This window comes from Mastigoproctus giganteus, chromosome 5, assembly GCF_048544385.1.
Source record: "Mastigoproctus giganteus isolate SK-2022 chromosome 5, ASM4854438v1, whole genome shotgun sequence".
In the NCBI taxonomy this organism is placed as follows: Eukaryota; Metazoa; Arthropoda; class Arachnida; order Uropygi; family Thelyphonidae; genus Mastigoproctus; species Mastigoproctus giganteus.
This window is the reverse complement of record NC_143579.1, coordinates 106,646,049-106,672,463: the sequence shown is the minus strand read 5'-3', so window position 1 is coordinate 106,672,463 and position 26,415 is coordinate 106,646,049. Positions and strand designations below refer to the sequence as shown.

Genomic DNA, 26,415 nt, shown 5'->3' with positions numbered 1-26,415 from the left:
GTTGATCTGCTCATCGTCTAAGGAGGTTACTTGACTACTCAAGAGGTACATTCATTCATTTATTAATTATACACAATATACAGTCTCAAGATTATGTACATCAAAGTATATACATGATTTATTTACAATATATATTTACATATAATTATATGCTCTATACATATCATTAAACACTCATGTGTGTGTGTTCTTTAATCAGGGTAGATCCTAGGCATAAGCCCAACTCCACCTTGAAAACTTGTGAATGTGTAGTCTTTACAAAGAAGGCCTGGAAAAATATGTTGAATTACCTGAGTCTGGTTTTAGTGTAGCGCAATTCGCGCATGAAATCCCACACCAACCAGAAGTAGTGCAAAACCAGTGGGTGTCAGCAATCCGGGTCCCCCATACCAGGGAGCCAGCAGGAAAAAAAAAACTAATAATCAGTAGTCTAGATAGCACAACTACAAACTTCAAAAATTACAGTTCAACTGAATATCTCCTCATTTGCTGTTCCACAAGCACTGGAACCTCAAAACCCAATAACGATACTGTCGAGCAAATGTCCAACTGTCCGCCATGGAAAAATAGAACAATTAGGGCACCAGACCCGACGCAATGAATCGGGTCCAATACTCCAGAAGGAAGTATTCATGATCACAGCATAAAAGACAACTACCAGAGAACCAGACCCAACACCATGAATCAGATCCAGCACTCCAGCCAGAGTTAGAATCCAATAGTTGAAGGCAATGTTCTCCAACATTACAGAACCGACACAAGCAATCAGGTCCAACAAGAAACTCCATGAAGACAATCCAGTCACCAGGTTTTCCCCCTCAAAGAAAAGTCTAAGAACAGTTCTTGCAAAAACAGCAGCATCACACGATAAGCCAGAAATATGTGCCATCAAAGTCTGCCTTTGATCTTCATACTCCTAACATAAAAAATTACATGCATCCAAGTCTCCTCTTCGCCACGTGTACAGACGGATCTGTCTCCAATCCTTTTCATATAATTTGGCCCTAAATGAGCCATGTCCTTTTAACAAAAAAGAAGTATGCATAAAAGGTGCAAACCAAGATGCCACGGATTATCATAATGCATAGTTCACCTGGGGAATATATTTCCTCGTGAAAGATCAAACATCACCACTTTCCATCTGGTCTGGCATAAATCCATTAATTTATTCCATATTCGTTGTTTTTCTTCTTTAATATTATTCTCCAAATCTATTATGATGTCTAAAAACGTTAACAACATACCCTTTTTCAATTTGTACAAAAAAACTCTGTAGACAATAAATAAATCCAATGGCATGGTACCAGCAATTACCTGTAGGGCGTTTGTAGACGCTGTTCTAGGTACTTTCAGTAAAGTTAATAACATAGAATACTGAAGTAATAAAAGTTTCGATCGAATCCTAGTTTCAATTACCACAGAAAACCAAGCAACAGCCGCATATGCCACTATATGGAGAAACATTATCTTATAATACAATGACAATACCCTCTTATTCAATCCGCACTCCACGAGAAATCCTAACAATGGAGGCAGTAAAGTATGTTACTTTTAGATTCTGGTATGAAACATATGGCAAAAAGGAAAGTTTGTCATCTATGATTAATCCCAAATACTTAGTTTTAGCCACATAAAGAATCTGAACTTCACCTAAAAGAACCCTTGGAGGTCTGCCGTAATCAAATTTTTTCTTAAAAACCATAAAGCAGGATTTACTTGCACAGATCTTCAATTTGTTCAATTCGGCCCACTGCATTAAATCATCAAAAACTGACTGTATTTTCTCTTCCAATATAATTTTAGACTCCCAATATAGTCTGGAGCGCCCAAAAACTACAATCACAAGGTCATCAGCATAGGCTATCTTAACAAACTCTGTACCCTCCTTAACGAGCCACTGATCAAAAACTACATTCCAAAAGAGAGGTCCCAAAACCGAACTGGTACAGAGGTACGAGAGTAGGTCAGCCACATGATGCTTTTAAAATAAATTCTGTGTATACTCCGCGACTACATAAGGTCAGAGGAGTTCGCAAGACAGAGAGAATACAAGAACAGCGCTGTGTTTAGTAATCAAATAGTGTTGAACTGTGGCCACTCAAATATCATGTACTTTTCTTCCTTTAGTTTTAACTACTCGGCTACACAGTCCAGAGGTGGCACAATTCCTGGATTTGTTTTCACCGCCGATAATGCATTTTCACAATAGGACCCAGTTGGTATATGAATTGCTTCAAAGTGGGGACATTCTTTAGAAGATTGGCAGTACGAATTACGAACCTGAATTCGGCTGAGAATGTCAGGGATACTGTAGAAAGCAAAGCCAGATACCTTCAGCTTCTTGGAGTTGAAGATATCTGGTTAAATCCTGTATATATATCCTGTCTGGTTAAATCCTGTATATATATCCTGTCTGGTTAAATCCTGTATATATTTTAACTTAGATAAAGTTGCATTCAGAGCTGTGGATGACAAAGTAGTAATAGCAAAACAGAATGCTAGCCAGTTTTCTGGTCTGTTCAGAACTCCCTTCCAAATCAGTACTACATTCTCATTTTTGCAATCTCAGCGAATTATATCAAAGAATAAGCTCAGTACTATCTCTCGCTTCTATAATTACCTTGTACTAAGGCGTATAAAAATGTTCCATAGCTTTTACTAAAAAACTATTTACTGTATCGAAAAGATCACAATGTGTACCGATGACTGGTAATAAACTTCTTCCATATAATCACCCATTTTACAATCAAACTTTCGATACCACTGCGGTAAAAGTTTCATCTTTCTGGCCTAAGCCATATGCTCAATGTTTGTTGAACGTTCTCATTGGATTGAAGCTAAGACATATGTCTAGATATCGGTCATTCTCTGGTCGATTTTGTGCATCTCTCTTCGGAATACTGTCTCCACTTTTGGTATATCACACTTGGGTGGGCCATTCAGGATTCATGCCACCTCAACCTTGTGATTAGTCTTGTTCCATTATGCTTTGCACATAACTGTTCTCCATTGGACTACTTGCCCTCGTGGGTAGCACTTTTGGTGGATCGCTGTCCTCCCCACATCGGCTGGGGGGGAAAAGACCTGAGTTCGTATCCAGTCGATGATGGGAGGGATTTTTATGGGTCTTTTTCACAACGTGACTGAGTTATTCAGTCTCAGGCAAGGGTAGCATTGGTTTCTTCTCCAGGAAATTCGGGGTTTTCGTCCAGCAAAGAAAATCGACCTTAGAACAAACGCATTTTATAGGCAAATACATGGAGCAAAATGGCTATAGTCGTCGATGCTCCTAAAATCCAACAACAAACAAACAAACAAACAACTGGACTACTTATCCATTAAATAAGTAATTGGTGGAGTAGTAATAAATAACTATTTCTTTTAGTGGTTTATAATTAGGCCCATGAGGCATCCGCATATTTTGTGCATGTACTCTTCGGTCAGTTTATGAACTCGGACATAGTTAATGTTTCTGTGGACTTTACCAGAGTGGAACACGAATGCATCGTATGTATATCGAAATGTCTCAGCTTTCATGTGGTAGTAAGAGATTGCAGCTGGTAACGAGAAATGGTATTTTGATGCTTCATTATCCTTTTGAGGCACTTTTCAGGGGTGCCAAAATGAAGATTATTTCTCAATGTCGTAACAGTGTTGTTAGGGCGGAAAACAAGAAATATACTAAAATTTAATTTAATGTTTATCAAAATTTAAGGAATTAAGAAACCTGGCCATTTATATTTGCGATATTTCATGCACGAAATTAAAATTAAGTGCTAAGGATGTTACGAAAATAATTTCTGCTTGTTCTCCAGGGATTTACAAGCGTGAGATGGTGGCGTTATTAGACCACAGGCTCTGGAACGAGAAACATGTTATGATACTCAGTTCGCTTTTCGATTCCTGTTTTTATTGTTCATGATTCCCACGTATTGGAAATTTTTACTTCCCCAATACTTTGCACATTTATTTCTCAAGAGCCAGCTGCCGCACATACCATATTCAGGTCGCATTGCCACCAAAAAAAGAATATCCCTTCAATAGTTAAGTTTTTATATCTGGGAAGAACCTCCAGTAATAACAGTGGGGCTACTGTTATACACTGATATATCGAAAACAACGCACACACAGAAAGAACCATAACTGAAAGTTAAAAGTTTTCTTTTCTTGTTATTTGTTTTATCTTAAACCGGATGACCGACAAGTATTTCTACTACTGATATCCACGCTACAGAAATTGAAATACCGTGAGCACCATTAACAGAGGTCACCCGTGATAGATCCCACCTCACTAAATCAACAAAACAACTAAATACGTCAGAATTTTCATATATATTTTTAAATTGCAGTTCCACATTTTTAAGTATTCACTAGAGTTTTGTTTTCCGGTTAAAGAAACTTTAATTTTACAAATTAATGGAATATTGTTTAGCTTCCACTAGAAAAAAAGACTTAACTTTGACATTCTCTTTTTAAATGAACCAATACAACCTGCAATTTCATTAATTTAATCCCTGGCGATCAAAAATGGTAAATACCTTAAAAATTCACATTTTGTAAAGCTAGCAAATCCTGAATATAATCCTTATTTAAACTTTCTTTGAGACTAATTGGACCAGCATACTTTCTAATCTTGCAGGAACACTGACTTCATTAAAAATAAATTTCTTAAAACATAATTGGTGAATATATTTCTCTTGAGGTAATTATAAGTATTCCCCTTGTGTTTGATTGCTCACTGAGACGGAATAAACCACAAAAAAGCAGGTACCTCCAACACAATAAGTAAAACTATCTGCCGACTTAATGTTTGTTTAGCTTTGAAGACGGATCAAAGATACGATTATCGTACGACACCACCGTTATATTCACTTAAAATTAACCAAGTCTAGCAGAAAGACATTCTTTCTCTTTGGGCATTAAATCTCAACTTTCTTAGTAAAAGATTTCTACCAACTTCAAAGGAAAATTCGAGTAATTGGAGCGAAAGAGCTAATGCATCATCAAAAATAATTGCAGATCATTAACTAAGTTTTATTTTAGAAATATTGCAATAAATACACAAGACTTTTACTTCCAAAACTGAAATAAAGTTTCTTTAAAAAAAAAAAAAAAAAAAAAAAAGATCATTCCAGAGAACAGGTTTCATACACCACCTCGTTTTTGGGAAGAACTAACTACCAAACCATCCAAAATTAGTTATTATAACAAAGTTATAAAACAGTTGAATGTAAAACAAATTCGACATTATTTACCATGATTTCAATAAAACTTTTGATACATGAAAAGGCTGTTATGCAAAATGGAGAAAAATAGGATTTCCTGTAAGGTCCTTCGTCCGATTAAAGTCTGGTTAAAATGTCTTTAATGAAAATGAGTCAAATGGATATTTCTCAGAATGAAAGAGCACAGCAAGTGGTGTCCCTCACGGTTGTTGGAGCCACTTATCTTTTTAATCTATCTTAATGACATTGATGAGAGAGTGCAAAGAAAGTTGTCAAAGTTTTCTGGTGATTTAAAGACAGGAAGGGCAAAATAGCCTGATTCTGGTTGTTTAAACAACCAGAATCATGCTATTTTGCTTAAAAAAACATTTACCTTGATTTCAGGAACACAAATTGTTTTACAAATGGCAAGTGAAGTTTAACGCTTCTGAATGTGAGGTGTTTGCACCTAGGGAATAAAAATCCAGGTGTTACTTGTAAGTTAGAAGGAGTGTAATTAAAAGTGGTTCAGGAAGAAAAAAACATTTAGAGTTACTATTCAGCCAAAGATGATATTTTCTATGCAGTGGAAATAAGTGGCTACGAAAACGGTGTTGTCCTGCTTATGATATATAGGACCTTTGCAAGTAGGGAAGAGGATGCCATTGTCCTTTTATAAGACGATGTGAGACCACATTTAGAATATTGTGTCCAGGTCTGGAGGCTACGCTTGAAGACAGACAAGGCTTGATGAAAATCCTAGAAAGGGCTTAAAGAAGGACAACCAGATTGGTAAGGAATGCTAATCGATGTCCATATGAAGAGGGGCTTAGAAGCTTAACAACTGGACCTCATGTGGAAGGGGGCCCGATAGATTTATGAGGGCGTTATATTTTCACTGGCAGAAGAGAGAACAGTGGGCACAAATACAAAATGTTTGGAGGCGGATAACAGAAGGCTGATTCGCATGAATCTTACTTTCCGGCAGTGTATTCTGGATCCTTGGTATGAATTGCCTGCAACAGTGGGCTAAGAGTTTGAAGTAAAAGTGGTCATCCGATTCCGCTATGAACTTTATCAAACTCTTAGCCTTTGACCACTGTCGCAGACATGGTCTACATGTCTACGACAGTGGTCAAAGGCTAAGAGTTTGATAACGTTCATAGCGGAATCGGATGGCCACTTTTTTGGCGACTTTTATGAGCGACAGAAAAATCTTAAGTGTTTCTGCATCAGTCTACACGTAGTACTTCTTGGCTATGTTTAAAGTTTGCTATGGAAACGTTGCCAACCTCTAAGTGTACGTTGATGGTAACACTAATAAACATCTTAAATTCTTAACGATTTCTCGAGTGATGCCCTTTTTTTAACCTATAATAATGGCAAACACGCATCGTCCTTCTTTAAAACAAGTAGAACTTAGAAATATCAAACAATTGCAGTAATAAATCTTTACAATGAGCTGCGCATGCTGAAAATTATTATAAATCATTTCGGAATAATTTGACAGTTGTCACATATCATTCCGAAACTTGAACAAAAAGTTGGCGTTCGCCATTTTATTGGAGTCTAATGTTCACATGTCTTGTGTGGTGTTCTGTGAACGGTGTTATTGTTGAGTACCAAGAGTCCATCCGCTACTTCTTAAATCCTTTCATTAACGGACACAAAATCCGATGTCTTGATCGGGGCAGTAATGTTTAATGGAAGTGGTCATGGTTGGATGACTTTGGTAAAGAGCTTACTCCTAATGAGCTTACCACGGTGGTCCGTAATTTGGCCTTCACTAGGGAAAAACACATTTTAAAACGTTCTCTAAAATCCGATTTTGGTCTTAGTGTAGGGCTATGGCGCATTACGGTCTCAAGAGAATTGCTGTTAATTTCGCTTCACCTCTTTCGGAATGGTATATGGCACCTGTTACTTTCCCGTCAGAGTTAAAAATCAATAATTCTCAGAGAGGGGGAGAGATATTACATTACAGCTTATAAAAACTTGGAGGAAAGAGAAGACTTGGACGCAATGCTTGTCAATATCTTAACACATCCAAGTATTTTCGATACCACTTTAAATATTAACCTGCCTGCCTGCTTCCTTCAGGTTTGAAAATAGACATCCACAAAGTCCATAAAACAGCAGAGGTGAAGGATTTCTAACTACACAGCAAAAATTGAGGTCATGGATTTTTCCTCTTCTATTTCTGTAATGCTTAGCGAAACAGAATGCAGAACGTAATAATAGCAGTACGTCAAAGTGGATAAAGTTTAGTTTTAGTTCATCTCACTTAGGGCCTGACTTTTTATACGATGGTGAAGGCAACTCAGGCATGAGATGGCTTTAAGCTGTTCAAAGGATTGATTTTTTTTGTGGGGAGGAAAACAGGCACAAAAAATTCAAATAATACTTCACTTCTAGCTTGGGCGCCAAAAAAAAGCGTCAAGGTTTCTCATAATTTAAAATATTCAAACCGAAATTTTACAAAACTCACAGATCTGTACCCTAGAGAGTATATTTCTATTTATTTGTAATATATTTTGCAAGTCTATTTATGCGTGTCCTTATCAGACCAGACTATTATCCTATCATTGGTAGATAATCGCCTTTTAACATCTCTAATATCGTCGAAATTATCATCATTAGATCATCAAGGACCGCACTGATGGGTGCCCAGTGACACTACGAGATCGGTTCATTCTGCAGCAGACTTGTTCGATTTTATGATAACGAAGAACAGTGATCATTTGTATTAATAGTTCAACCAAATTTTTCCATGGGGTTGTCTCCTTGCTCTTCAACATATTTTATACCCCTTAGTTAAGAAATATTCATATATTTGTTTGCGAAAAATTAAAAAAAAAAAGGATTCCCGAAAATCAGGGAACACACTGATGATCTTTGTCCAAAATCCTAACTTTCATCTCTAAAACCTCTTTAAATGATTCAAAATATATCATAAAGATAACTAAAAATAAAGATAGTTTAAAGATAACTCCTTTACTTCGAAGTTCTCAAACATCAGCACAAATCTGCTAAATTGCCATAAATAGAAAATATATTTTAGAATTTATTAGCTTGTGAAAAACCACTGGCTAAATCACTCTTAAATTATTAATATCTCTCGATATTAATTTGAATTTTACAATAGCAATAAAGGGCTATGTTTTATCTACAAAAATAAGCAGATATACAACTGTGATGTCGTAGTATATTACCTGACATTTTGTCTTAAATTTTAACCAAATCCTCTTACAACCAGCATCGTACTCATGCTAATTAGGAAAGGTAGTTGCATATACAGAAGGTAATTGTGTCCCCTGAGTAAGTTAAGTCCACCTAATGGAGCCACTGATCTGACGTATAAGACTTGGGTCATGAGGCTTTGACATGTGTTGGGAGTATTAAAGTTCCGAGCTAGCGGTAAAGGCGATCTTCTAAAATTCGAAGTACGAGCGAAGGCCAATTATGTGGTTTACCTTAACGTGAGTTAAAGGTTGCCCAAACTGGATCTTAATAAGATAATAAGCCAACGGATAACAACAGCATGCGCCAAAGCAATATAAAAAATAAAAAAAAACGCAGAGTATGATAATCCTCTCCTCCCCCAATCCTTTCACATTAGGGCTTGACTGTAGTACTGGGACAGTGTATGTGGTGTATGACGTTATATCTTTAAATCGGCCACAAAATGAATTTTTATGTAGTGTAGTGCATGTACATGCAGTGTATTTTTATACATTCGCATACAAGTGAATGTATGAAAATCCACATGTATTTGAATGCACCTAGAAATCCGGGAAGGGCGTGTTGATTAAATTTAATGAAATTATCTGAATATCTCAAATGATATGTACTTAATCGCAGGCCCATCGCAAAGTCTCTGGCATCCTGGAAAAGACAGCTGCAGTACTAAAATTACATATCCAAATACGTATTCAGCACTACTAACAACCATCAACACCACTGGAAACGCAGTTTGTATCTTCCGACGTGGATGTTCTAGAGAAAAATTACTTAAGTGGAAAGAAATGATTATTGGTCAATCAATAGACCGATAAATGCAACGCAAAGACTTCATGCATCGTACAAAATGCATTAGCATTCTTTGGCAACTTATAAGCACATTAAAGCAAACACAATTTTAAGTGAAACGGGATAAAAGAATCTCCCCTGTACTCTTGATAATTTGATGTGGCGAGTGCAAGATTCATCGCCAATCAACCTGCATTCACTTAATTAAAAAGAGATGAAAAACACTTTGAAGTTGGAAACTCCTAACATTTAATCAATAAACAATTTTAGGAAATTGTCTAGTGTTTCTTGGCTGTCCATAAAGCAAATGGCCGGTAATACACGCAGCAAATTAACCGATTTAATCCACAGTTGCTCTCTTCATAATACAGCGAAAACTACGAAAGCTCTTGGCTAGATGCGAGTGGAGAAAATGTTTACAAGCTGAACTGGAAGTAATGACGTCATAAATGATCGATACTGATTTAAATAGAGGAGAAAATATCAACTTAATAAAGAAACCGCAGGTAGAGAAGACATAAATCACTAGCCTGACATCATTTGCATAATATACCACTCCTAGACATAATTTGTATTTCTGTAGCGTTTTTTTTTTTCCTGCCAAGCGGATAATAAATCATCCCCGGCTAAAATGTTTCCGGGCATTGTCTTCATTCCACAATGCTTTGACTAATCACCAAGCCACTGAAAAGGAATTTGTGTTTAGAGACAGAATCCGATTTAAGTTCAAGATTTCCCTGAAAGGTTATAAACACGAATGCAGAATGATTTTCCTTTCCCAATTCTGAACCTCTCTTCGGCCAATAACTACCCGTTTTGATATTTAGGCTCTCTGATCCTTGTCGCTGAATAAATTCGGTATCAGCCATCCACAGAAGAAGCGCAAGGATACAACAGTGCAACCAAACCACAGCAACACGAATTCCATGTCACTTTTGGCATAGAGCCAAACAGATAACCGGCTTTTTTATGAGTTATTAATAAGTGGGATTTTTGTCATCATAATTTACTTTAACGGCTCTCTGCGGACCCAATTACATCGTATTTGAATAGAGGATCTATAGTATTTTCATGAAGTAAAGGAAAATAATGCTGTATTATTTATGCTTTATTGCTGACTGCTATAGTAGACCACCTTCGATATATACTTTATACAAATGGACTCTGTATGGCAATACAGAGTTATTTTTCCCCTCACGTATTGTAAGAGTTTCGAATAGATCCAAAAGTCTAATTAACTCCATAATAGTGGTAATTACTGTATTTATATTTTAAAAAATATAAATTATGGCAGAGTTTTACTGTGGATTACGAGCATATATTGTTGAATAGAATTTCTTTGTTATTGAGATTTGATTTGAGGGTGAACTGAAGCATCAATTTTTGTGATTAAAATAAAGTTATTCGGTGAAAGAATTTTAATCAGATGCGTTTTTCTACTTTTTTATGGAGAAGAGGTTATATAATCATTAAGTACGAGGAAATTAATGCGACAGAGGGCGAAGGATACTTACGATGTATACTGCAAGAGACGAAGGAAATAATCTACCAAATAATAAATTCCACAACTTCTCTCAAAGACGATTAAATCATAATTAATTCAACGTAAGGGAACTAATTAAAGACAGTCGTACAGCTTCTGAAGTTGCGTCTTGATCAATGCGTAAAGGGATATCATTTCGTAATCACTCATCCCGTCTAATAAAGGAAGCCGGGAGACTTTCCCTTCTTCCTTTATTCTCACCTCAACGCAGCTTATTTCTTTGATCAGTCGCGAAAATTTGTTAGCAGTGTCGTTAAGCTGTCAGCCAGATTTTCACAGTATCCCAGGGATTTCACTTCTGCATTAATTCAAACTCATCCCAGTCCCTCGAGCCCTCAATATCTTATCCGGACTGGAAGAACACCCTGGTCATTACACCCATCGTTTCTAAAGCCATTAATTAACATTTTTCCTTATCGTTTTAATTATCTTCACAGTCTCTTGCGCCCTGTCCTTCAACGTGTCTTTGGTTCGGACTATCTCAACCATTCTGCCTGATTAATCGAGGCACGAAGAATTCGACCCTGATGCATCAACCGGAGACCTATTCATTCGCTTGCAAATGTTCCAGCCGCTGCTATCAAAACAAGTCCTTATAGAGTTTGCTAACGGATACGTTTTTTCCCTGTTTTCCGAATGCTTCATTTGCGGAGTCTCATTACCCAGATGCATTCTGGATAATGGGTCTATTACAGTGTTCTGTTTAAATTCCAATCTCCATTTCATTAGTTCGTTCTGATTTGTGTCCCCCTTTGAGTTTTATCTCTGCGCTTTGCATATGCATAACAATGCCAGCGTTACCATTAGGAATAATTACATTATCCCGTTTTAGTTTTCTTTTCTTCAGCTACAAACCATTTTTTTTTTCGAAAGTTGTTAATGGTCAAGTGGCAGTTACTGTTAAGAGGATGGAGAAATTCTGATAATGGAAACTACTTTTGCGATCTGAAATTATCTGCGGGATAGAATGCAAAAGTTCATGGCAGTGAAGTGGTCTGATGACCACAGAATTAGGCCAAGAAAACTAAGAATCATTGAAAGAGTTGATGCTAACGTTCTGATATGTAGTAGATTGTTTACGTTATATTTTTCCTGGAAAAGGGTAGTTTACTGGAGCTCTCGTTAATTGCGATTCCCAGTTAACAAAGAGCTTCATTTTTTTTTGAAGTACCATTGAAAAGAAATAATCTTCATTCCACAATAGAATTGCAAATGAGGGAGAAGAAATCACTATGCGCTGAATCCAAGGTGGAAAACGATACAAAAATTTCAGACAGTATGACATTTTCCGAATGAACACCAAGTCGGGATGTCTGGAACCTACATAACCGCTCATTAGTTTAATTCTCTCCCAGGGTTCAACTACTTGTTCAGGTGAATCCTTGAACATTTTTCCATAAGACAGCCCAGAATCTATGATGTTTTCATCAGTGGCCCATTTTGTAAGTTTCATTGCTTGAAGCCTTTGTTAGGGTTTACTGCGGAAAAATAAGATAATCACTTATAATTAAGGTTAATAAAAGTAACTTCAACTTACAAAAGATGCGCATATTTAACATAATTGGATTCTTAAGTTAATAGATGCTGTCATTGTAAAGCAAAGATCTAGTGCGCTTCCGCATTTAATTATCACCTTCAAACCATGCACGATACACTGAAAGAAAGGACAGAATTCATGGGTTACCTTATTCCTGGGCAACGTGACACTGTCACCCCTCTCGCTAGTGGACGAACCCACCGCTTGGCAAGTACATAAGTACACTGTATTCACGTAGACGGTAATTCGATGTTAGTATTGATAAATGTCGTGAGTTAACCAACTTTGAAAGAGCGATGATAGTGGGTGCCCGACGCATGGCTCACTCTATCGCGAAGGTGGTACAGAAATTTCACTATCCCCGTTCGACAGTATCAACAGTGTATCGGGAATATGCCATTTCCCGGAATAACATCTCATCATGGACAGCTCTGTGGGTGGAGAAAGGTGGTGGATGAACGTGGCCGTCGACGTCTGTCTCGCATTGTTTCAGCCAACCGGAGAGGCACAAATCACCGCTGACTTCAATGAGCGATGTGCCAGAAACATCTCCACCAAGACCACCAGGCGATCATTAGCCGCAATAGGTTGTGGGAGCCGTCGACCCAAAAGATCCCACTGTTAACACCACCCTACGCCTCGACTGGACGAAAGAACATCGGCATTGGACCTTGGATGATTGGAAACGAGTCTCCTGGTCTGATGAGTCCCGTTTCCAGTTATTTCGAGGGGAAGGGAGGGTGCGTATCTGGCCGAAACTGCACGAAGCTATGCTCCCATCATGTCAACAAGGAACTGTTCACACAGTTGGACGGTCGGTAATGTTCTGGGGCGTGTTCAACTGGCACACTTTGGGATCTCTGATACGCCTAGACGCATTTCTGAACGGCCCAGGTTACGTGTCCATCCTTGCAGACCATCTGCATCCCTTCATGGTCATCGTGCACCCACAGGGCAATGGACTCTTCCAGCAGGACAATGCACGTCCCCACAGAGCTGTGGTGACTAGACATGGTTCGCAAAGAATTCCGCAGATTTTACTACCATGGAATGGCCTCCCCGTTCACCAGACATGAACCCTGTGGAGCATCTTTGGGATGCTGTGGAAAGGTCCGTTCGAGCTTTGGATCCTCCACCCAGGAATTCGACAGAATTATAGAGAGCGGTGCAGCAAACATGGATGGAAATACCCGTGGAACGCTTTCGTGAACTAGTGGACTCAATGCCTCGCCGTGTTACTGCCCTTATCCTGGCGAAAGGTGGGTCTACCTGTTACTAGGTAGGTATCCCATGATTTCTGTCCACTCAGTGCACTATAGGTTATAATAATTCTCATGGTTGGGATTTTCATGGGTAAAACAAAAAAAAAAAATGTAGCGTCACTTGTCCTCCAGAAGTAAACATGTTGACGCTCCGTCTAGGATATGGAATTTAAGCCTGGGATTTGCAAACTTAAAAATAAAACCGAAAAAAATGCTGCAGAGAACGGAAATTGGCACTTTGCCAACGACGTTCTTTGAGCATGATTAATTGAAGTAGGGAATGGTATCGTTTTATTGCTGATCCTGCTCGTTGCTATTTTAATTTATATCTGGAACGTATTTTGAATTTTATGTAAAATGTGATATAAAATGTTTTTATTTAAGTTGTTGTGCAACCTGTATTAAGGCTCTTGTTCAGTATAAATAAAATTCTACAAATTCCTTAAAAATCATAGCATTTTTTCTGACGCGGTTTTTTTTAATATCAATTTATGTTTTAATCAGTTATATACATCGTGCAATTTACCGTGAATATTTATTAATAACAACTTGTAGAAGTTTAAATATAATATTTAATAGAATAAATTAAAAATAGTGCATATTGTGGGTGGATACATTTTCAATTTTCATTGGTAAAATGTAAAAACCAGTGGAGATAAGACGGAATGGCATCTAAAGTACGGATTTATTTTAAATAAACACATTTAATATTTTATTTTACTTAAAGCAGTTCCTCCATTTACAACTTTTGTCCAAAATGCGACATTTGAATGCAAACAGATGAAATGTGAAGTAAAATACACAATTTGCTCTCAGTGCTTCTTCGTATTGTAAGTGCTTGGGAAGAGTAATTGAAAGTTAAATAATTCTTTTTGCGCTAACATATTTAGGATATATTAATGAGCGCAGAATTTCAACTATGTCGAAGAATCGGAGGTGATATGCTAGCACGTGTCAGCGCACTTGAGTTATGCTAGGGAATTGATTGTACGTGTCCGGTACGTACCCGAAACAAAGTATGTGAAGACACCAGTTTGTGAACAATTACCTTTAGAAACGAGACCGGAGGAGTTATCGATGGCTGTCTGAAAGCGCATTCGATATCCTGGAGATAATGTCACGGTTCTTTTTCCTCGCCGGGGCGCACGTGCCATGAGTGGAATCCGATGGAACATTTATAGCTGTGAGTAGGAGCCCGTCTCCTGATGTTTGGATGCGTTGTTTCTGGCACTGGTGGTCTTTAGTCTTAAAAAGACCCGTTGCTGATTTATCCTACAGCAACGGGTGTTTTTTTTTAATTTATTTTTTCCGTCGATTCAAAATTCGCACAATCTGAACATGAAAAAACTACCACAAATCCTGTTACAGTGGCATTATGTTATAATTAGTTGTCTTTGGAATGCCAACAGCACGATACGGACTGTTTGGACATAAAACCCTTCATCCCGATACGATCTTTGAAACCATAAACTGATTGCGATTTAGCAATGGAATCCGAAGGGCGACTAATTGTATTCATTTTGCCACAGTGTTGCGTGTACGTTCGCCTTGGGCACTAAATGTACCGAATAGATATGGCAGATAAAATGATTAATTAAAGAGGAGCATTCATTACCACGCCACACCAGATTTATTCCAAATCTAGTCGGCACCCAACTAAAGCAGTCTACATATCTTCTAGCGGGAGGAATTAGTGCTATCGATATTAGTATCGTATGTATGCGTTGCAGATACAGAACCACGCTTGAATGATATATTCTAGACACTTGAAGCTCCAATAACTGTGGTTTGCCAAGTTAATTCAGCCATAATACTGCTTTTCAGCGTAGCTGTGATCTCGCATTACATGACTATCACTACGATTGCCCCAGTTTGCACTTCAGAAATATCACTTCGCGTTCGAGTATAGTACTACTATATTAATTGTAATACGACTACGTTTACCTAATTCCAAGTTCTGTTTAACTGAGTTAAATTTAACACGCCATGTTACATCTTCCTCTGTTGACAAAACCGCATTAGAAATAATATAGTAAAATTAATTCTAGGTAAAATAAAAATTTAGAATGCATTTTGGCTAAAAGTGTGCTGCAAATAATTTTTTCGTGATATCGCCACCTTAATTTTTTGCACTTAAAGTTTATAGAAGTAACGCCGAATCGAAGTCATAAACTTTATACTGTTCTGCCAGAAATCCGGCAGTACATTGGGAAGGGTTTTTAAAGGTTTCTCAATCTGTGCAATAAGCCTGTCTACGAGAACAGCGCAGGTTAGTCAATTTAAGGTTATAACTAATACTACTTGGCTGTAAACACGGTTAACTTGACTAATTCCAAGAATTACTTAATAAAATGAATTTTGGAATTACTTTTATTAAGTAATATTAACAAAAAATATAACGGAAATATTCACTGGAAAGGTGTCTACCTTTCTTAAGTTCTGTTGCTTGCTTCAAAAATTATGCTTTTACCACAGAGCGTGAAAATTAGCATAATGAGATGTGTTTTGCAAGAAAACTCAGAGATAAAGAAGACGTTTGAAGAGACAATGCTATTTCAAAAGACTCGTATTAAGAAAGTAACGACACACAAGGTATAGGTAATAATTAAGTAGTCAAAATAAACGAATGTTCAGAACAATAATAATACAAAAGAAATATAAATTAAAAGAAAAGGAACTCTCCCCGGCCGGCGAAATTAATCTTTGTTATGGTAATTCTTAAAGTTTGTTGCTGTATTTATGCAATGTAATAACCACAATGGTTCAGCAGCGTGTAAATGAAAATCAAACAAAGCCAGACTTTCAGGATCTGCCTTTTTTTTTTTTTTTTTTGTGTCATATTTTTTTAGCCAATTTGCATTTATGACTCTTTGAGGAGTGTTTTTTTTTTTTTTTTCGCATTGTCCAAAACTGATACTTTAAAAGTTTCATAAGTTGGTTCTTCTTGTTCGGCTTTTTCTTGTTGATTTTAAGACGCATCAGCACTTTAGGCCACATTGCGCCAGTGTATGTCTGTACAAGTGTGTGTTTGGGGGCCGATTTACACAGGGTGGCCCTACCTTTACGCCTAATATCAACTATCAACAAAGGGTTGAGAACATCCTATTCAGAATTCCCTAACTTGACGGATGAATTTTTTCTCGTCGCTGAATTTTATCAGTTACATTCATTAAATCATTCAAGTTTTTCATCCATACTGGCCTTTTAAGCTTAGTACAGAAATTGAACAGAAAACATAAGGATTATATAATGTCACAGAAAATATTACTTTTCATAAGTACTCCCCGCAAAACTGCTTTGATAGCTAAAGAAACCCTGATATACGCGTGATTTTGTAAACAACTACTGTATCTTTATGATCGAAAAAAGTGCCTTTTTTGTCTTAATTAGGATAGCGAGCAGCCTTAGAAGTAAAAGCTTGTTGATAAACAGCAATTTTAGAAGTAGTCTGCCGTTTTCAAAACCTATTTCTGGAGGGAAACCAAATCTATCAGGAAAAAGAAAAAGGAGCTTCTTAATAATTAGAAGACCTTTGTGAGGAAAGCTTTTTGTGCCTTGGCCTTTTCATCAAGTTCTAGAAGAAGCTGAAATACTAAAAGAAGACCTAGATCTCAGTAAACATCTCAGAAGCTTGATCAAGAAAAGGTAATTTAGAAAACGAATTCATTCTTCAGTTCGACTCGTGGCAAAAAAGATCGCCGTGTGTAATATCTCCAGGACAACAGCTATGCCGCTGAAAATAATGGCATCGATCGCATTGAAACCAACTGTTTCATTACATCACAGTTGCCTCCAAAAAGTTCAAAAGAAGTGCCTCTCTGCCAAATTACAATTGTAATAAACTAAGGAGGCATACACTTCCTGTTTGCAATCATCTTTCAAAAATCCCTAAGGTGGGGGGTTTTGAAACTGTGGGACACGAGCATCTTAAAGGAATAGCAAAATTTAATTAAATTTTGCGTCAAGTTTTAAATTATTTTATAATTTTTTATGTTTATAAAATAAAATTATAACTGTCACTGTTTTATTTGATATATAGATTAAATTTTAATTAATAAAATTAAGTGGCTTATTTCTTGTCCAACCGTAACCAAACTGAAATATTCGATTTTATTTATGAGTGCAAGTGAGGGTGGGGTTTCAACAAATTCATTTATCGATTTAGAAGGTTACTTTATGGCAAAGTTTGAGAACTTCTGCCCTAATGGACGAATACTTCTGGATATTTAAGCCTACATAAACTGTTCCTTCTTAAAAGAAAGCGGTAGTACAAGGACGTGGTTTCCAATTACAAAATATTTGATCGAAATTATAATCACTAATTCCTAAGATATCTTTAAGGTTACAGGGTGTGACGTCACCTGTACAATAAAAACTGTTATACACAGTACATACCAAAAAAAAGGCACGTGGAGCGGATGGAATCTATCCAATTATATTAAGAGAGGCAGAAAAAGAGTGAATGATTAAAGAAGTAATTCAGGACCAGACAGGGATGCAGAAAAATGACAATGATTGATTTAACAGATTTGTTAAGGGGTTATCTTATCTGACCAATTTGATTAGCTACTATGATGCAGTCACAAAGAAATTGGGATGCAGAAAAATTATTCTGGTATTATACACGTAGATTTCAGTAAAAACTTTTTTATATGTTCATGTGAAAGACTTGTACAAATTGTAGCAGTGTGGCATTGAGGCAAGCTACTGCTGTGGACCAAGGGACGGTTGAGTGGGAGAAGACAATGGTTATCAATGGCACTGCTCTTCATAGACTAATATTATCAGTGGAATCCCCAGGGTTTGGTGCTGAGCCCATTTTTGTTTACAATATTTATTAATAATATTAATGAAGAGATATCAGTCTTTTAATATCCAAGTATACTTTGAATGAATTGAATAAGCTAAACGTTGATAACAACCTTCCTCTTGTTCGGATAAAAAACACATAAGTAGGTGCGTAAATTTAAGTTGTAGAAGGATTGTTACAGCCAACAGTGGTTGATCATTAAATATAGTTCGTATCAGGAGTTGAGAAAGGGGACATTTTAATAAATATAAGGAAAAATTAGATAAATTATTAGAGGGGATGGATGGGTGATACGGGAAGTTTTTTTCTTCTCCTTTGGCTGATTCTGTATAAGTTTGCTTCCTTGAATCATTTGCCATGAAGTAAACTCAATATTTTCAAATACATTCTAAGATTGATCGGCTGAGTGCAGTAACAGCGCATTCATCCGACGTTCAATTTTTAGTTCTATGAGAATGTATGAAAATTTTCTAATTTACTTGCATGCGAATGGAAGGAAGGCATATTTCCACCAAACGGGTACCGAGAGTCACATGCTTTTCAACGACAGTTGCGTTATGACTGGGAGGTAGTGTGTTGCGTGAATCAAAAGGCGAGATACGAAATGGGATCTATGCTGACTACTTCTTGTGATGACACCGCGTTATAACGAGATGTCCTGTTTTTGTAAATATAAAATGTCTGTAAAAAGGTGTTAAGGTATAGCTTTTTTCACTGTTTACACGTTTAATTGCAACTAATCCAAATTTTATTCACCACAGAAAAAATGCGTCCATTTATCATCGGTTACTGGTAATCATAATACGTACTCCACTATCTGTTTTAAATTTCATTAGAAAAGGGTTCTATTCCGAAACGCACAATATTTAAAGGCCCCAAAATGTGTAATTGTCTAAAACAGAAAGATGAACACTATGTGAACCACACCATATTGTAATGGGTGGATGAACCACAGAGAAAGAACAGCTCCAAAGACAAAAGATTATAATATGAATGATATGATAATAATGGGGGAACTGTCCAGGCAAAAAGGTGACTATTGGAATGAAACAAAAAAAGGAACGTGCAGGAGTGGAACACAAACTGGAAATCTCTGCTCAATATTCAGCTTTTAGAAAAAGTTCTAATACAAAAACGTAAAGAAATTGAACAGCAGTATTGTTAAATTGGTCTTAAGTCGGACAATAATGAAAATGAAGACGAAAATATTGAAGGCACTGAATCCTTGTATTGAGTTACGCGTATTAAATTTTAATTGCAGTTTTCTTTATTTTATTTATAAAATTCGTTCTGTATTTTCAGACACTCTATATGGATGAGAATCATATGAAGTAGCGCACTAATAGTTGTCTTTCTATTTGCAACAAGAAAGTTGATAGCCTGTTGTACTCCACGCTAAATGCCATTTACGTACCACTCATATATTTGGTACGAAATGAAATCTTTTTATTTCGTACCAAGAATGCATTTACTTAAAACTTCTTACAGCCTCTGAATTATAGAAAATGTCTTAAGTCTTTTAGTAAACAGATGTGTCACACTCAATATAAAACTCTTTGGAGATGCAATTGCAAATACCCTTGAAGTTCAACAAGCTGATGTAATTTACTGACTTTATCAAAAATATATTCCATGAAACATGATTTTTAATCCAAAATATGAATGATATTATTTAAATTGTAAATTTAAAAAATATATATAAAACCAACTACATTAGGTGCATGGTCGCAAACAGACTGCCAAATCACTTCAGATGGATGCGTGACTGTTCTGCAGATAGTACCCTCTCGACAATGGATCAAGGTTAAAAACAACAGCACCACCGAAATTGAACAGAACACGAGGGGTGAAATTTGATGATATGTCACGTGTTAAAATCGTTAATTAAACATTCCTGTACACGCATTTCTTTTGTTGATTAGATATAAATTTGCAATGCATTTAAACTGTAATCCAGTGCAACAAACTTTCATTAATTTGGTTTACATTGTATAGGATGAAGAACAGATGGACAGAGGTCTAAATCCAACAAGTTCGATCGAGGTCATTTCCTTATGAGATCTGGAATCTTACAATGTCCATGGCCAATACGTTTATAGATATTTGTTATCAGTAATATTATTATTAGCCATATGGTGCAAGGAAGGAAGCCTGAGGCTTTTGTTACATCAGCCAAAAACAAATTTCTGAGTTACCCTGTGTGTGTGTGTGTGTGTGTGTGTGTGAGAGAGAGAGAGAGAGAGAGAGACTTCATCAGTTGGCCGCTCATTTTAAATCTACAGTATATTCCATGTAGAATAGTGACCTGTTGAATAAAACTTAATTCTAATTATAGATGAGGAACGAAGCCATAAAACTTTACATATCCCAATGGATGCTTTAAGATCATTTGCAGCTTTCAAATCATCCGCATTCACTAACAATAATTTCGGTTATATCTCACTGTGGTGTGCAAAGCATTCGTGCTATTTTTCAAATTAACAAGAACAAGCTAGGTTATTTTGTTTAAAGGAATATTTATTTTATTGCTACAACTGTATTGTATACTTTATATTCAACTAATATTCGTAGTTAAATTGAAATATGTCGAAAACCAATTTCTCCATTTTTGTGATAATTCATAAAGTTAATTTAAACTTTGTTACACTGTATTTCTATTTAGGGGCGTGTACTTTAAATTGACCTTTATTCAGGTTATGTCTCGTCTACCTTAATTACTCCTCCAAAATATTTTAGCATTATAAAGATGCGCTTCCTTTATTTTATAAATCAAAGTCACACACATTTGGGAAATTGAAAAGAGGTAGATAAGAAATTGAAGCTATTTTCGAGAGTGTATTAGCATCCTTCCTACAATGACTACGTTCTTGGGTGTCCATTAGCAATGGCAAAGTACCACACGAATTTCAGATATCGTGTATAAATCGGAGCACGCGTCATTTATTCATGTGTCCATTACGCAAAAAGAGATAAGGTAGTACGTGGCTTACAAGAGCTGCTCTCATTTATTCTGCAGTTACTTGTACTCATGAGATTGGCCACGCGGTTTGCCACTGACACTCTACCACCACGTCCCTTATTGAGAAGTCGGCGGCTGAAAGAAATGGAGATCGCCTCGTAAATAATATTAAAACGTATCACGGAAATTACCGATAAAGAAAATATTTGTTATCAAGTTATTGAAAATATTAACAGGTTTCTTCTCAAAACATTGTTTTATTAGGAGACTCCATTGTCAGGGAAACGGGGAATATTTTTTGTAATAAAGATAGGTGGAGCAGAACCAGGGTATGTCTGCCGGGAGCAACTATTGATGATGTCACCAACAGACTGTCAGATTTTAAAGGGGGTAAAGAAAATATTATTATTCATGTGGGGACAAACGATATTAAACGTACACGATCTGACGATTTGTTGGAAAAATACAGGACCATGCTGAGGAAATGTCGCGAGCTAGGCCATAATGTCTATGTGTCTGCAATTCTGCCCAGACACGATAGGAGGGATTATATGTTAAGAGCCTTGTGGATTAACTCAAGACTTGAAGGAATCTGCAAGGCTTTAGGGGGTAAATTTCTATCAGCATGGCCCACACTTGTAGGTAGAAGGAATTTGTTTTGTAGAGACGGGATACACTTAAACAAAGGTGGTGCAAAAGTTTTTGCCAGTATTATTGAGGATACCTTAAAGGCTCAGGGAAACTGCTAGTTAGGGGGGATGTGGGTAATACTGACACGCGTTTATCTGATAATATTGGTCAATGTAACTCTTGCACGTACCTTAAGAGTTCTTATCTGTTACCCCAACTGGACGTATTATCTAGATGTTCTGGGGGCAAAGACGTTTCACGTGAGCAGGTAGCTAATATCAGGGAAGAGAGCCTAAAAAACTTCAAGGGTTGTGTTAGAGTTGTTAAATATACAAGAACAGTAAATCTTAATTGTTTATACAGTAACGTTAGAAGTGTCGTCAATAAAATGAGCGAATTCGAACTGCTGGTTAAAACAAGTAACGCGGACATAATAGGGCTTACGGAGACGTGGTGCCACCCGGAAATTGGGGATGATGAGTTTCAGTACGGCTTGTATAATGTATTTAGGAAGGATAGAGTAGATAGAAGGGGTGGTGGGGTAATGCTTCTTATCAGAAGCAGCCTGAGTGCGACGATAGCTTTCCCAGATTCAGACATTTCACATGCTAGTATAGAGTCTGTATGGTGTGAGATAGTTGGAAACAAAGGTACAATGCGAGTAGGCGTAATCTACAGACCAAGTGATTGTGAAGACTATGACAAAAGCCTCTACATGCAAATGGAATGGGCAAGTAAGCGTCAATGCCTTATTATGGGTGATTTCAATTTGCCTCTAATTGATTGGAGTAAATGGGAAGGAAACTCGACATGGGGAACAAAATTTTTAAATCAACTAGATGACTGTTATTTGTATCAACATGTCAGGGAAAGTACTAGAGAAAAGAATATCCTAGACCTCATCATCACACATGAATCAGATGACATAACAGGGCTGACAGTAGAGGAACCAGTAGCAGGAAGTGATCACAGAGTTCTACGGTGGATGATGACGAGAGAGGTAGCAGAAGTAAAAGGCAAAGGAATGGGTTTTAATTTCAGAAAAGGAAATTACGATGCCTTAAGGTACTACATGGCCTCTATTAACTGGGTAGATATCGCGCAGAGAATGAATACATTTGAACTGTGGTACGCTTTTAAAACATTAATCACCGATGCCTTGAATGCGTATATACCATTAAAAAAATACTCCACGAGAAGGGTTCCAAGTTGGATGAATAGTGAAGTTGCCACATTACTTGAGCAGAAAAAGGTGGCATGGAAACGTTACAGAGCAATAAAAAGTACTGAAGCCTATAACAGCTACAAGGTGATGTGTAATAGAGCCACAGAAAAGGTTCGACAGGCAAAGGCAGTTTATGAGAAATCACTAGCAAACAGAGCAAAGAGGGGGGATAAAGAATTCTTCACATATATAAATGCCAAGAAGAGCAGGACAAACCAGATCGGACCTTTACGTAAGGGAAAGGGGATAGTAATAAATACACCAGCTGCCGTTGCAGATGAACTCAACAGTTATTTTGCATCGATATTTACAAATGAAAAGCCTTTTGTGGCAATGGGAAATTGTGGGAGCGAAGTTAAAAAATATGTAATTAATGATATTGAAATTTCGCAAGATTATTTAATGAAAAAACTTTCAAGCCTACAGACTAGTAAGGCTCCTGGAGTTGATGGAATATACCCTATAATCTTGAGAGAGGCGGCAAGCGAGTGCATTGAACCACTGAGGCTGGTTATGCGAGCATCACTAGACTCTGGGGAGATTCCCTTGGATTGGAAAAGTGCAAATGTATCTCCCATACATAAGGGTGGCTCTAAAAGTGAAGTGGGAAATTATCGACCTGTCAGTCTGACTTCAGTAGTAGGGAAAATCATGGAGGCATTGATCAAGGGTGGAATTCAGGATCATTTGGATCGAATTGAAATTCTCAAGGATACTCAGCATGGTTTTGTAAAGGGAAAATCATGTTTAACAAATCTGGTTCGCTATTTCGAAAGGGTCACTCACGAGCTGGATTTAGGGAATAATTTCGACATTGTTTATTTAGATTTCAGCAAAGCTTTTGACTCAGTCCCACATGAGCGGTTGCTTTATAAGCTGGAACAGGTTGGAATCACTGGAAAAATCCTTAGATGGATAGAAGGATGGCTTCAGGGCAGGAGGCAGAGGGTTGTGATAAATGGCTATTCCTCAGATTGGGTTGATGTAAGAAGTGGGGTTCCCCAAGGATCAGTATTAGGACCACTGTTGTTTTTAATTTTCATAAACGACATTGATGAAGGGATAGAGGGCGTGATGTCTAAATTTGCAGATGATGTTAAAATTGGTAGAGTAGTTAATGATCACTGTCAAGCTGAGCTTCTTCAGAGAGACCTAGATAGACTTCAAGAATGGTCAGAAAAATGGCAGCTGTGCTTTAATCCAACAAAGTGTAAGGTATTACACCTGGGAAACAGTAATCCCAAAATAACTTATTCACTTGGTGGAGTTCAACTAAACCCAGTACTGGAGGAAAGGGACTTGGGTGTTACGATACGGTCAGACATGAAATTCTCTGAGCATTGTAAACAGGTTACAAGGAAGGCCCATGGTGTCCTATCGATGATCTATCGAACTTTTGCAAGTAGAGATAGGGACGTGATAATCCCATTATATAAGGCCTATGTTAGACCACACTTGGAATACTGTGTTCAAGTATGGAGACCGCACCTAAAGAAAGACATCGAGCTTCTTGAAAGGGTGCAAAGAAGGGTAACTCGCCTGGTGAGATCGGCAAAAGGGCGTCCGTATGAAGAAAGACTTCGAATATGTGGGTTGCAGAGTTTGGAAACTAGACACCTTAGGGGAGATTTGATTGAGGTGTTTAAGGCTCTGAGAGGCATCAGTAAAATGAATGATGACGAAATTTTCAAGATTATAAATGATGCTAGAACTAGGGGACATAAATTCAAGTTACGCGGGGAAATGTTTAGATTGGACTGCAGGAAGTTTTATTTTAGCCAGCGAGTTATAAATTACTGGAATAAGTTGCCTTCATGGGTGGTAGAGGCCGACAGTTTGGGGAAATTCAAAGGTCATCTGGATAGTACTTTCGGGTAAGGGAAGCGCATAGGATGATAGGATTAATTTCCTTTTTATTTAATTTTTAATTTCATTTTATTATTTTTATTTATTAATTAATTATTATTATTTATTTATTTATTTAATTTTTGTTTTTATCATTGTTTTGTTCGGATTTTTTTTTTTTTTTTTTTTGGCTGGTGCAGCATAAGCCATAGGCTTTCTTGCACCATACGGCCGTTACTAATACTAACTGTGAAATAGAGATGCCAAGTTACGCAGAGGTGACGTTCAAAACAGCAGTCGATGTGAGTTTGGGAACCATTAATCTGAACTTTAATCTTGATCTACTTTTAATTCTGATAATATAAAGTAAATCTGTTTGAATTTCGTTTTTGATAACGAAGGCTACAGAAACGAGTCTTTTGTGATTATTTTTATATAAAGAGTATTTGGGATTTTTTAATTGTGATTTATTAACTTATTAAATCTGTTAAATATAAATTGTGATTCGTTAAATTGGTTGAATTTGCCAAATTGGTAGTTATTAAATTATAATTTCTTAGCATACCCTTTTGTTTTTATAATATGCATAAAGATGTCAATTGGTTGTATTTTGTAGTCATTAACAGATAGTAATGTGCAGAAAGGCATTAATTCATTGAGTTTGTCAGTTTGTCTTTCTGATTTATAAAACATCACCGTAGTAAATTCTTCAAACCCTTCAATTTGATATTTAAAAATATTTTCGAATAAAATTTATTTGCCTACTGTTTGTCACGAGAAATGATTATTTCTTGAAAAATATTTGCTCATTTACTTTCGTTTAAACTTCCATCTCGTGCTATTTTCAGTTCTTCAGTTAATGCATTTCTAAAACTATTAAATCAATTAATTATGTTATCTTTATATTAGTATAAAAGTTATTTTATTAAACTTTGAATATAAAGTAATAAATTGTAACAATTTCGCATAGGTTATCCTTCAAATTAGCCATCCGTGAAAAGAGCTAACTGGTATGATTTTATACACGCAGGAATTCCTCCTAAGCTGCTATTTTGGTAGATTCAGGAAGTGTTCTAAGAACGAACAAGTAACAGCCCATCGCAGTGCCTGAAAACATTCCAAGAAGATACCAATTACAAATAAAGTGACTGCTGGTTCCATCCGTACTTCTGGCTAATGGATATTCCTTGTAGCGTTAGCTCAGTAAACAATTTTTTTTTTAAAAAGTAAAGGTTTTTGTGTTTTCTTTCTTAGAAGCGTTGAATTGTTTTATACCATCATTCTGAAATGCTAAACAGCTAACTCTCTTTCCTTTTTACGTAAGAGAACTCTTATTTCCCTCTGGGAACACCTAACAGAAATCGATTTCTC

At 36.8% G+C, this 26,415-nt stretch overlaps 1 protein-coding gene across 1 annotated transcript in view; it reads left to right on the top strand.

The window, feature by feature from the left end:
• Positions 1-26,210, top strand: part of LOC150085621 (KH domain-containing, RNA-binding, signal transduction-associated protein 2-like) — a 184,008-nt gene extending 157,798 nt beyond the window's left edge. The window contains exon 9 of the transcript XR_016546931.1: positions 26,075-26,210. The gene's annotated coding sequence lies outside the window, so the exon portion shown is untranslated. The remainder of the gene's footprint in view (positions 1-26,074) is intronic.
• Positions 26,211-26,415: the final 205 nt, after the last annotated feature.